The following is a 13992-nucleotide window of genomic DNA, read 5'->3' as shown; positions in this document are numbered from 1 at the left end:
ATGATAGACAAGCCATTTACCACTGGCCTTGCGTGGCTCCCAGTGCAGCTGAGAAGGTTTGTAAAAAGTGCATATTTACATGGGTGCTGGGAATTGAACTCCGTCTTCTGGAAGAGCAGTACATGCTCCTAGCCACTGAACCATCTCTCCAGCTAAAGAGGATTTAGATACTTGAGGTTTAGCTCTGTGGAGAAAGCAGGGGGCAGAAGGAGTTGCCGATTATCGAGGGAACAAAAATACACACTGCTAGGCTGTCCCTAAAACTTCAGGTGAGCAATTATGTTTGCTGTTTTTTGTTAACTTGATACTAACCTAGATGTTACTGGGAAGAGAGACTTTCAACTGAGGAACTGGCTCCGACAGATTCACTTTGGCCGGGCCTCATGGGGTCATTTTCTTGATTGATGATCAGTGTGGGAGGCCTAGCCCACTGTGAACAGTGCCATTCGTGGGCAGAAAGTTTGGGCTACATACGAAAGCGCGCGCTGAGCAGAGCAAACCACGGAGAGTGAGCCAGGAAGCAATGCTCCTCCACACTCTGGGCTTTGGTTCTCACCTTCAGGTTCCTATCTTGATGGATAGGGACCTGTCAGCCAGATAAACCCTTTCTTCCCCAAGTTAGTTTAATTCAGTGGTTTTCTTTCTTTCTTTCTTTCTTTCTTTCTTTCTTTCTTTCTTTCTTTCTTTCTTTCTTTCTTTCTTCCTTCCTTCCTTCCTTCCTTCCTTCCTTCCTTCCTTCCTTCCTTCTTTCTTTCTTTCTTTCTTTCTTTCTTTCTTTCTTGTTTTTTTTTAATTTGTTATTGTGTTAGTCACTTGTGACCCAAACCTCACAGTAAGTTACAAGAGAGGAAGAAGTTATTTTATTTAATATCACATTTATTTATTTAGTTTGCTTGTTTGTTTATGTGTGGACAAGGTGTGTGGCACAGCTTTAAGGGGCTTGGCAGTGTTCTGACTATTGAAGCTACTCAGTGGAATAAAGAACAAAACAAACGCCCTGTGTAAAATACGAGGGATGTGTGGCGTTGCCTCGGGGTTAGGGACGGAGCCGCTCACACTGTCAGGTGTTCCAGGAGGCTGGCAGGAGCTGAGCTGTGCTTCCCATGGCTGCTCTCTTGCTGGGTAGGAAGGAAAGTGCAGCGTGGAGCTAAGCAGAACGCCTGTACTGTGAGCGCTTGTCATCCAGTCCCAGGGCAGGAGCCACAAACACTGAGAGTCAGAGGTGCTGTCGGAAAGACAGCTGTCTTGGCATGTGTGTTGGGGCATGACAGTGGGAAAACGATAGAAAATGAGGCTGAGGCAGTGCGGTTTTATTCAGCTGTAGTGAGGTGTCGTCCTGAGGGATGTCAGAGGATGGAGAAGAGAATTGGTGCTCGGGATGGATTCCTTGGGAAAGCAGGTGTACAGGAGTGTGTCCTGAGGAGGCTAGTCCTGCCTTTCCTAGAAGCACTTTGTGTATTTGATATGGAATATGGTTCAGTGAGAGAGTTTCCCTAAGCTTTGATCAGGTTGATAGAAATACGTAGACAGACTGACATTTGCCAAAAGCAGAAGTAATGATAAATGTTTGAGGTTGTTTTTAATTTTATTTCAATGTTCCCCAGTGTGTACATGCACTGGAACATCACATGGCAAACCACTCATCTGTACAATTTGTATGTTTTTATGTATGAGTTTAAGGAAGAAAAAGCTAGGTTTGGAGAGATGGCTTAGTAGTTAAGAATGTTGCCTGCTTTCCAGAGGATACAGGTTCGATTCCCAGCACCCACACAGTGGCTCACCACCATCTCTAACTGCAGTTCCAGGGGACCTGATAACCTCTTCTGTGCTCCAATGGCACCAGGTACACATGTACACACATGCAGGCAGAACACCCCCACACATGAAGTAAATTAGTGTTGAAGAAAGGGCTGTACGGACAGGACTTCAAATGTCCTCTCAGAGTGAGGGCTGAGGAAGCTGCAGAGCCGTGAATGTCGCTGTGCTATCTCAGCTGTGCTTCCTCGGGTTCCTTCAGAGCCCACGGCGCTGTGTGCTACTGCTCGACCACAGCCTGTTCACTGCCATTGTAGCCATTGTACCCGATGCTCTGCACACGCAGATCAGCGCCTTCCTCCCGGTCCTCCTTTACCTGGAGCGGGCTGGAATTCCGACAGCAGGATTGCCATGCTGCTTCTGGTTTTGGTTCTATTTCCGCCAGCCTTTGACTTTCCAGATCTGAGGAATCACTGCTTTAGAGAGCCTTGCCGGTTTACCCAATAAGAAAGGCAGGGGAAGTTGCTGTTCTTTCAGCTCCTGGCCCCCTGTTCATGTTGCTTGCAATAATGGAGCCAGGTTCTAAACAAAGGTAGAAAAGGTGAGCGCTGCAAACCAGCATGGGCCACTGGACTCCAACTTGGTTTTGAGCCATCTACGTGCCTGGTTTCACCTGCTTTCAATTAGGATGGTTTAATCACGAGCCAGTCAGACTGGGAGAGCACAAATGGCCCTGTTAATTAGATGAAAAAGTGACATTTTATAATTCTCATCCAATTAGCCATAAGTTGTTGTGTGTCTGGCTTCTCTCTGTCAAAGTCCTGTCTGTTGTCTGTTCTTCCCTTGGAAATACGGCTTTCTCATCCGTGCCCTTTGCATCCGGCCAGTCGCCAGCCTAGACCTGGAGGCTGATGTCGTCTGCTGGGCAGCCCTTCTCATTCTCCGTATGAGGTTCTGTGAGCATGCACACTGAGACTGCATCTATTGAGCATCCGGTGTCTAGGTTTCATTATGTCACCTACAGTTGGTTTAAGTATGTTTCAGTAAGCTTGGGTTTTTGGAAATAGGATTCTACTGTGAAATCTGAACCAAGCAGTGAGAAGGAGTTTGTGATCCCAGACTCACTTCTTGAAGGCAATGGCTTTGTGGGCCCTGTAGCTGGACCCCGAGACTCTTGTTTTCTCTGCAAATTAAGGGAGTAGAACTTAGCTTGGGCTAGCCTCTGGATCCCTGTGCTCAGACCCACATTCTGAGGGGCCTGAGAACTTGCATTTCTAGCAGGCTCTGAAGACTTTAGTTCTGTAGTCGGGGTGACTGTTGAAGTCATCCTAGGTCCCACATGTCGCCTCTGTGCTCACCACTGGACATTTCTGTCGTGTTTGTTTCTGCAGTTTCCACTCTTCTTTAGCAGGTGGGTTCTGGAAATGCTCCCTCCTGCTCCTGCCACCTGCCAATCCCCTCACTCCCATGATTATAGCCTGGGCTGTGTGTGTGTGTGTGTGTGTAATTTCATATGTATGGATGCTGTGCTTGAATGTATGCCCATGCATGCCCTCTACATGTGTACCTGGTAACTTCAGGGGCCAGAAGAGGCTGTCAGGTCCCTCAGAACTGGAGGTCCAGACTTGTGAGCCCCCATGTGGATTCTGGGAATCAAACCCAGGTTCTCTGGAAGAGCAGCCAGTGCTCTTAATTGCTTAGTCATCTCTCCATGCCCCTACCCACCCCCCATAATTATGTTTTCTGCCACACAATCAGCAGTCCTTTTTCTGTTAGTACATAAAGAAGAGCCATGGCAGGCCAACTGCTTTGGCCAGGTGCTGCATTGCCGCTCTGGTGCCTCAAGTATGGAATCTTACTTTAATGTTTGTAGCGCTCAGTGAAGTGCCCCAAGGGCATGCTCTGATTCTGGTTACTGCTTCTTGCCTCTTTCCCTCTGGGAAGGTAGCCTTACCCTGTTAAACCTCAGATTTCTCATCTGTTGAGTGGATGGAGATCATGGCTTTTAAAAGGCTGATGTAAGAGAGAACCACGCAAGTCCTTAACACAGCACCAGACAAAAGGCAAAGTTACAGAACTGTTACCAAGAACTGTTCCGCAACATAGGTTTTTGTTTGTGTTGAAACAGGATGTTTCCGTGTAGCCCTCAAGCTTGCAGTCATCCTCCTGCCTCAGCCATGCACCACCATACCCAGCCAGGGCTGGTTTGCATAGGAAGAACCCAGAACAGTTGGTGACTTACTCCCATAAGCCATTGCTGGGCTTCCAGCACTGTTGGCTTTCACCGTTAACCAGGAAGACACAGACCAACGTCTTACTCGTGACCATTGAAGTTTACTGCAATAATTACCAAAATTTTCTCAGTTAGTGGATGTGAAGGGCTGGGATATTCAGTGCTAGAAGTTTTGCCTAGTATGCATGAGCCCCTGTGACTGGTCCTCAGCGCTGTTTCTAAATAGTGTTTAAATATGAAACAAAGCTCGTTATGATAGCTAAAATAAAGAAAAATCAGGTAAGCATGTATTTACTATATCACAAACTCTCCTCCCATGTGTTTTTTGTTTTCTTATTTTTGCGACAGGGTCCCATTACATCACCCCTTCTGGCCTGGAACTCACCATGTAAACCAGGTTGACTTCCAAATTGTGTTGGTCCTCCTGCCCCTATACCTGAATTATAGGTGGGAGCCACTGTCCTGGCTGCCATTAGTACAGGCGTATAGTTAATGGCAGCCCATACTTTAGTGTCCAGTGTTTGAATGGTGCATAAAATATTGCAGTGATCAGAGATGCTACAGGCCCCGTGGAATGGGAAGCTCTACACATGACTGCTTGTGATGGCCCCATTTGATATCTCATTTTTTAGGAAAAAAATTAAATTGATCATTGGCTTAAAATTATTTTTTTTGGAGGGTAAGGTTAAATAAATATGCATGAATTTTTGTTGTTGTTGTTTGATGTGGCTTTGAGGAATGCATTCAGGGTTAGGGATGTGTTTAACATTCAGTGGGAGTGCATACGTTTCCAGCTCCACAGCATGGGCTTGCCCTGCTTTCTACCTTTAAAGCAATACCTAAAATACTGCTTTTAAAGCTGCCTCTCAGACTTCTGAACTTTGTCAGTCTGCATGCTGTGGGTGACTCCTGATTCCCAAACACAGTGTGGGTCTGCATGGGTGTGTGTGAGAGCACAGACTTTCAACAGTAGTGCTGTCTGGGACCCGCACAGCTGCTGATGGGTATCCTGCCTTTGACCATAATTCCCCAGCACCAGATGTGGAGGAAGAGATAAATCCTTCATCGCTCTTTGAATCTGACAATGCCTTCCCACCCTCATGCTGGGAACGGAGCACAAGCAGACTCTGTTGTAGATATCTGTGGGAATGGTGAACTATCTGCAGCTTTGGACTGGGTGTGTGTGCAGGTTTCTGAATGTGGCTGGAGTGTGGTTTCCAAGGATTCATTCGTACATTGACATTTAACCTTTGAATAGAGTGGAAACTGACCAACCTGCTGCAGAGCTGGGGCTTTGGACAGGGGCATAGGATTTTGTTAGGTTGTCAGGTGGGAGGGCCTGGGTTCTGGTGGCTTCCTAAGGAGAGACGTGGAGAGGGGAAGGACAAGGACGAGGAAGAGGAGACAGAATGAGAGAAGGTTGCATGTGGTCCCTGTCTCCCACCTTCTGTCTCACATTACCTTGGAGCTCTGACAGCCAAAAGACCGCGAGCAGATTTAGCCTCTTGACCTTGATCTTAAGAAGTATGAGTCAGAATTAGCTTCTTTTCTTTAAAAGTTAGTCATCTTCAAGTGTTTCATTGTAGTAATAACAGAACATGGACTTTAAGGGGTGTGTGTGTGTGTGTGTGTATGTGTGTGAACAATAGACAGAAAAACAGATCAGGTTATCAGATTTCTGTTAATTTAGAGTGATGGTCAGGATCAGAGAGAATTGTTATTACAAAAGTTCTCCTTTGATGAAGAAGGATAGCACATCACAGTCATGCTCAGACCGGTAAAAAGGAAGAAAGGGAATTTCCAGTCCACTCCCTGGGGTGACCATATCCTCAGCTTGTCCTGCAGGCTTTTACTCCCATGTCTTCTTCTGTATCTAAGAAGTAAAAGTTATCCCAGATTCAGAGAGCCAGAGAATTTGAGCTGCCAGGAATGGATGGGTACCGGTGTCCCTCAGTTGCTTTACAAGTGACACGAGGGTCCAGATTCCTCTAGGAGTTAGGATGTGTTTGGGTTCCTTAGAGGTAAGGCTGTGAGAGATTCCCCAAGCCTCATACGTTGAAGTTATTAGTTTGTTTAGTGTAATTGAGCAACAAGACAATTTAAAGGAAATGACGTGTGTACTCAGAGAAGGCCGTTGGCTTTCTACAGAAACTTCAGCGAGAACGGGGATTTATTGGAAGGAAGCTGAAGTGTGGTGCACAATTGCACAAAGCTTAAGGAAGAGCTGACCAAGCAAGACTGTGGTGGGAAGAGACTGCGGGGGTGGACTGTAGACAGTGCTCCCAGCAGACATCCCCGTCTCTCTGATTTCAATAGGAGACTGCTGTTTCCTTCCACGGGCCTCAGCAGGAGCAAGGTATGTTGAAGCAGGCCTCCTGCACCACGGCACCTCCCTGCCCCCATCCTCTTACCCGGATTTATTTTGGCCTGGGGTGGAGCCAGAGCTTGTGCATTTATTTATCTTTTTTTAAAAGATTTATTTATTTATTATGTATACAACATTCTGCCTCCATGTATGTCTGCATGCCAAAAGAGTGCACCCTATCTCATTATAGATGACTGTGAGCCACCGTGTGGTTGCTGAGAATTGAACTCAGGACCTCTGGAAGAGCAGCCAGTGCTCTTAACCTCTGAATCATCTCTCCAGCCACTTGTACATTTATCTTAGAAGATCTGGTGTTAATCAGACATATAGCTGAAACAAGGACTTGTGGTCTTCTGCACTGACAGTGTTCTGTTTTCACCAGGTTGACAAAAGACAATGTTCCAGGGGACTAAGGACGATGGGTCTAACAGAGATGAAGATCCATATGCCACTGTATATATAGGACACCCACAGAGCCCTCCCAGATGGAGCTACTAAGAAGTAGATGCTCTGGGTATAATTTTCCTCATGTCCTTGGGGGTTGGCGGTAGTGTCCATACCTCCTGAGTGAGTCAGCTGGAGGCTAGAGATTACACGTCTTCCCAAAGTCTGGCTTTGTTTAGGATTCCAATTTAGCCTGCAATCACAATTCTCAGCAGATGTAACCATTAGAACATCCAGCTATGCCAGGGTTCTGACCGACCAACTCCCTCTGGTTGGTGCTCATGAAGGGCCAAGTGGTGACTTTGGGAAGAATTCTCCGCCTGCCTGGAGGTTAGTACTAGGTGTGTGGATTTCCATGCTAAAAATACTGCCAAACATTCCTGACTTCAAGGATTTCAGATGTGTGTCCAAGGGAGAGCACATATTTCCAGAAGCCTTGGGAGAGAATTTCAGGTACAGGAAGAAAGTTGGACCTTTCTAGGTCTTCAGGGCTGGTTAAGGGAAATACAAAAAATACGTGTGCGTGGCTGAACCTAATGGTAGTTTGTTTAAAAGAGGAGGAACAGGCTGGGGATTCTGTTCAGTGGTAGTATGTTTACGTTGCTTACACACAATCCTGAGTTCAATTCCTGAGAAAAAATACCAACATAAATAAATAAAGAGGAATGACGTTTTGATTTTTTTTTTTGTCTTTTTAGGAAATGGAGATAAAATTGAGTGTTTGCACTTCTAGAGATTTGGGTGGGAACAGTGTAAATTTGGTGAGCTGTGGAAGGCATGCTTTTTTGATGAAGGGATTGGGACAGACAGATGGAATGCTCCCTGAGAGAGTGCATGCTTAGCATGTACAAGCCTAGTTTGGTTCCTTTGTAACCTCCACAGGGAAGAAAGAAGAAAGATAAACCTCACCGAGGCCTAGGGATCTTTCTTCTGCCTGATTGATTTGGAAATGAGCTGATTTTAGCATGAAGGAATAGGGTGCACTACAGGCAACTGTAATTCTCTACAGAATTAATCCTTTGGGCTTAATTAGGCAAATTTGCTTCCTGGTTGCAGAAAAAAAATACACACGCACACTAAAAAAAAAAGAAAGAAAGAAAGAAAGAAAAAGGAAAAACTCAGGCCTTGGGAACAAGCAGCTTCCTCCTCTTAGGACAGATTGAAAAAGTCCCTTTCCTGCTCAGCGTGAAACTGGCTGGGGAGGTGGCCAAGAGGCCACAGGGTGCTGGAAAGGGAAGTTCGCGCCCCTGGGAGTGAGAAGCTGTACACACTGGCTGAGGTGACCGGCTTGGAAGATCTCTCTTCAGGCAGAGAGGCTGCTTTGTAATTCTGCATCCACGGAACAAAAGGGAGGGCTCCCATGGCTGCGCCTCCTGTCTCCCCTGCTTCTTCCTGACTCCTACTTCAATTCAATGAGGCCTGAGAGTACAAAGTAGAATTCTTTGTTTTTTTAATTCCCCGGGGATAGAATCGAAGAAGAAACGTAAAAGCCAATTGGAAAAGAACCATCCGTAAACATGAAGCTTTTCCCTGCCATGTCTTTGAGCGTGGGCTGTAAATACAGGGAAACCACGCAGCAAGTGGAGGAGACACCTGGAGTCAGTGTGAGCTTGAAGAGCCGAAATTCCAACCACTGAATTTCAGGAGAACAAATTGAGGGCTGCGTTTGGGAGCTTATTCTGAATTACTAAGCGCTGGGACAGTCCAAGTGCTGCTGTTATTAGGAGTGCTGTCTTTTCAGGCATTAAATAGTTCATTTCTAAACACTTTAATGTCCGTGTAATTGACAAGACTATTAGCATATTTTTGTTGTCCTTGAAATCATCTTATTATTTTGTGTGTGCGTGTTTTGCCTGCATGTATGTATGTGTACCACCTGTGTGCCTGGTGCCCTCAGATGCCACAAGAGGGCATCAAATCACAGATGGTTGCGAGCTACCCCATGGGCCCTGGGAATCGAACCCTGATCCTCAGGGAGAACAAACAGTTTCTGAAACATTGAGTCATCTGCAACCCCAGTATACGTTAATTGTGCAAAATAGTAGATTCCACTACGAGATCTTCATCCGTGCGCCTATTGTACTCCATAATATCACCCCCATCTTCTTTCCTGTCGCCTCATCCCCCACTCTTCCTCAGATCCCTCAGCAAATTTTATTTAATGATTCTGTTTGTACAAAAGGTCCTAGGAGCCTCTCTTCCGTCAAGTGCGATTAAGTTGCTGTAGTCTGCTTTCCTTGCTTGGAAGGACAGGGAAGGAAGCTGGAACAGAACTCATTGTTAACCTGCTCTGTGAGCCACCTTTAACATCTGGTATTTTATTTAATTCACAGCAACCTTTGAGAGAGTGAAATTATCTTAGTTTCACAGATGAAGCAAAGTAAGTTACATAATGGAACTTTCTGGTGTTTGAAGGAGGACTACCCCCCCCAATGGTGGGGGCTTCCTCTCAGATACTGGATTAGGCACAAACCACACCCAAACACCTGTTTTCACAGAGATCCTTTATTAAATGGGGAAGAAAAGGTGAAGTGGCTGCTTCTGACTCAGGCAGCAAACACAGCAACGACCTCACAGGGGTCTTTCCTCGGAGGAGAAGATGGGGAGGGAGGTCTGTGCTAGGCTATAGGAAGGAGGTAGGAGATGAGGGGGAAGGGAAGGGGACAAGGGAAAGGGAGAAGAGATGTGTGCCCCAGAGGGACAAAGGACTGCCTCGGGATAGGCAAATGGCAGCTTATAATGAAAAAGGGGGAAAATCCAGGGTTAGGATGAGGTGTTCCATTTTAATTGGGCATATTAATTCTGCTGATAGCTGGACTTTGGTAGTCAGCCTCAGGAGGAGGAAGTGACCAAATAAGGGAACAGACTTTGGTGGCTAGCTTTAGAAATGTAATCTATTTGGTTTTTAGCAAGGCGGAGGGAATGGGGGAGAAGGGCAAGGCCTGCCAGAGCCGCAAGCTCGAGTGGACCTGTGTCCCTTCAGTGTTTATGTGGCGATTCAGAAACAGAAGATCCAGGCTGGACCTCATTTCACCACACCGCAGACCTTTGTTGCTTTACTGCAGGAAAACGACGGTTTTAAGTGAGAATCTTTTAGCCCAAATCCCTTGAGTGTTTCCCGATTCTTAGTGAAGTGGGGGTGGGATTTGGCTCGGTTCTTGATGTAGCTATGTCTGAAAGTTATTTTAATTTTGGGAACTAACATTTATTGGTCATTTATTATAAACCAAAGAAATTGTGGGTAAATAAAAAAAGAGTGGGTTCTACTTACAGATTTGTTAAGGACCACAAAACACAGTTCATAGACTTTCTGAGTTCACTTTGACTTGGTGACCAGGTAGCCATTGTGGCAGTACAGGCAGGTTGGGTCCTTCTCTGTTTATGGTCCCAGCAAGGAGTTTGGAAGATGCCTGTTGTTTATCCAGAGGCATAGGAATCTGTCTAGTCATTTTATTTCTGTGACGGGTCAAGATGCCTCTGTTTACTAGGCGTGAGAAGTCAAGAGGTGATGGAGGTGAAGATGCGTCTGCCCTCAGGGAGTGTTCAGTGGGACTGAGGAGAGAGTGCATGCATTTCCAAGGCTGAGGGCGCTGCGCGCACATGCAAAGTCACACATTGAGAATGACTTACGTTGGCACTTGTGATTGGGAAGAGATGAAATGAGGGCAGAGAAAATGTGAGCTAGAGAAGCCCACTTGGCCTGGCCTTGAGTTCAGTTTGGAGGGCCGGCTAGGTTTGCCTACGTGGGAAGAGCATGAAGTAGAGACGGAAGGTCGGAGGGTGCCACCATGTTCACTGGTGGAGATCTCTGTCCCTGACAGACTGTGAGGCACAGTGTGACTTGTTTTGTGAGTGGGCACTGTTGCCACAGACAGTGCTCTTAGATCTAGACTAGGAGGCGATATCACAATGGCGATATTGATCGTTTATTGTGTATGTGTTCTGTCGAGTCGTCTTTATTGTACAGATATTCGTAGAACGTGTACGAGAGCCTTGTACCGACAGTGCAGCGGTGTTCACTATGGACAAAAGCCCTTGCTTTCAAAGCTTTCATGGGCCTACATTTCTGTGAGAGACTGGTGGACGATCAAATAGGTAGATCCTTGTGTTAATGTCACAGAGGAACAAAGAGAGCTACGGGTTGGAAGAGGACAGGGAGAAGAGGACATCCCACTTTTACAGCTTCTTTCTCTGTGCGTCTTTTGTCTTAAACCAGGAAGATAATTGAAGGGAGGAAGTCTCTGAAGAATTTTAAATGTAAAATAATGTATGAAAATCCTTGCCATAACCATAGGACAAGGGCAGAGGAAAGACCAGTGATTTGGGGAGCTGCTGGTGGGCAGCAGCACCTCAGGGCAGGGCTATCCCCAGACAGCACCTTAGTCATTCCCATCAGGCAGGTCTGCTGGGAAGGAAGACCAGCGTGCAGGGGAAACGAAGATTCACCATCTTCCCACACAGTCCATCCTGTGCGCTCAGAGCTCCAGTCACTGACACAGAGTGGATGGGACTGGGTGGGGCTGGATCTGATGAATAGGATGGACACTGGACAGCTGGCATTTCCAACGCTGGGTAGATAACTGCAGGGAGGAATTTTAATTTAAAAAAAAAAACGGAAAGCCCACAAAATTTTGTGATAGGTTAAGTGATGGAAGAATTTCTCACAGTGGCCTGTGCCTTTAATCCCAGTACTTGGAATGCAGAGGCCAGCCTGGTCTATGGCGTGGGCTCCAGTACAATCAGGAAGGGCTATACAGAAAATAACTGTCTCAAAAAAAAAGAAAAAACAATAAACAAACAAACAAAAAAAAAAACCCTCAAACCTTCAACACACTGCAGAGGCACAAAAATAAATTTTCTTTCAGTGTTGGAATTTTAAGGTAATATTACATAATAACCTGAAATGTTACCTGTGCTTTTGAATTCTTGAAATATTAAAAATTTCTGTTTAATTGTATCTTACTGTTTAAAAAGAACTTTTTTATTTATTATTTACTTATGAGCCAGTCTGGCCTTGAACTGAAGTGGCAGAGAATAGCCGTGAACTCCTGACTGGCCTGCATCCACTCGGGTGCTGCACTATAGGCGTGTGTACGCCAAAACTGAGCAAGCTTTGCACCCTATAAAACAAGATGTTCTGAAACCAGCAGTGTCTCTGACTGGGGGTGTGGGCAATGGAGAAAGTGGAGGCAGAATTGCTCAGGGCCAGCCCCTGCTCTCAGTGCTGGCTGGTGGTCACACAGTGTGTGACCTGACACTGTCCCCTGGGTGTCCCTCTGCCTGCCCTGCCCTCACCTGCTAGCTCTGTTTCCTGTTTCCCCCAAGGACCCGGTCCCAGTTTCTCTAGAACTCTTGGCTCTTGATTGTAATTTTTTTTCTAGGTAGTCCTAGAAGGAAAGACATTTTGTGAGTGCTGAGGCCCAAAACTGCAGTAAGTAAAAGTTTTGGTTATAAGGCACACAGTGCCATTTGAAAAGATGGTACAGGGGGCTGGAGAGATGGTTCAGTGGTTAAGAGCATTGCCTGCTCTTCCAAAGGTCCTGAGTTCAATTCCCGGCAACCACATGGTGGCTCACAACCATCTGGAATGAGGTCTGGTGCCCTCTTCTGGCCTGCAGACATATACACAGAATATTGTATACATAATAAGTAAATAAATATATATATATATATAAAGAAAAGATGGTACACATTAGAAGGGAAAATCCTATTTCTGTTTTATATATATATATATATATATATTTTATTTTTTTTATTTTTATTTTTTTTGATTTTTCGAGACAGGGTTTCTCTGTAGTTTTTGGTTCCTGTCCTGGAACTAGCTTTTGTAGACCAGGCTGGCCTCGAACTCACAGAGATCTGCCTGCCTCTGCCTCCCGAGTGCTGGGATTAAAGGCATGCGCCACCACTGCCCCGCCTTATTTTTTTAATAACCACAGTCATTCACAAAAGGGATGTGTGTACCTTGCCACACAACTTCTCGAACCTTGGAAATGCACTTGGTGTTACTATCCTGTTTCTATTCTGTTTGATTTTACCGTTTGACGCTTGCTGTTTTTTTACCACACCAAGCCCAGCCAATCTGTCTTCACGAAAGTAAGATGTAGCTGAACGGAATACAAGTAGTGTGAGCCTTCAGCTAGGCCTACCACACTGCTAGAAACCGTGGCATTCTCCCTGAAAGCTGGAAGTGCCCTGAGGCACTCTGTAACATCATTGGTGCCCTGGAGTAGCTTGACACAGAGAGCCATCCTCTTAAGGCATCTCTCCCTAATCTTGTGGCACTTCTTGGCCATCATCATTTTTTAAGAGGAATGGCTTTAAATCTGGCCACGCCTTGTTTCTTCTTTTTCATTTTTTAAACTTCTGGGGTGTGTTAGGGTCTCACCAAGACACTTCAGCATCCTACATTATATAGCTTAGCACTTGGTAAAGTGCTAAAATATAATAATAATAATAAAGTGCCTTATTTGCTAAATTTGGAGAATCATGGCCCAGGTTCATCGCTGAGGTTAATCGTCATACTTTGCCACATGCTCAAAAATGTACCAGATCACAAGGGAGAAAGCTTTTATATACCCTTGCCTGTTTTCAATATATTTGGACCCCAGCACCACCCATTGGCCATGTGAGCTGAGACTGCCCCGTTCTCGTGAGGGAGAGCCAGACATCAGATCACCCAAAGGTGTGGCTAGCCTGCCTCAGTTGCAGGGGTCACAGTGGATGCAGGTGAACTGGATAAGCTAGTGTTTCATCTGTAGCTTTTATAACCATATCTTTATAAGGATAAAATATTGTAACTCGTGTGTATACTTTGGCAGTGAGGAAAGAGAGAAATAAACCTGACCCACCATGGGAGAGTGAGGATTAAAATTTCTATCTCAATTTCCTTTGCTCCTAATATGCCTTGTAATCTTTTTGTATAAACATACTGCATATTAAAACATTTTTGAACAAAATTGAACTAAATATTTCATTTAATCATACAGTTCTTTTAGCATTCTTGAACATGTATCAAAATAAATAGTACCCCGCAAATAACAATTTTTTTATTCTTTGTGTATTGATTATAAAGTATTTTGTGTGTGTGTGTGTTAGATATTAGACCGAGGACTTTGAGCATGCTGAACACCACTGAGTGCATCCCAGCTCTGATAAAAATTAGTTAAAAAGCAGTTCCTAGCTCTTTTGTCAA

The 13992-nt window shown here is 45.3% G+C and overlaps 1 protein-coding gene across 3 annotated transcripts in view; it reads left to right on the top strand.

The window, feature by feature from the left end:
- Lyn (LYN proto-oncogene, Src family tyrosine kinase) overlaps window positions 1-13992 on the top strand; it is a 106740-nt gene that overhangs the window by 21443 nt on the left and 71305 nt on the right. The window contains exon 1 of one of the 3 annotated variants that reach the window (XM_075967057.1): window positions 6255-6344. The exons of the other annotated variants lie outside the window; for them this stretch is intronic. The gene's annotated coding sequence lies outside the window, so the exon portion shown is untranslated. Of the gene's footprint in view, window positions 1-6254; window positions 6345-13992 lie in introns of those variants that run through there. 3 annotated transcript variants of the gene reach the window in all.

This window comes from Microtus pennsylvanicus, chromosome 3 (assembly GCF_037038515.1).
Source record: "Microtus pennsylvanicus isolate mMicPen1 chromosome 3, mMicPen1.hap1, whole genome shotgun sequence".
Classification (NCBI taxonomy): Eukaryota; Metazoa; Chordata; class Mammalia; order Rodentia; family Cricetidae; genus Microtus; species Microtus pennsylvanicus.
Note: the sequence above shows the minus strand (reverse complement) of the source record. Positions and strands in the feature narration are given on the sequence as shown.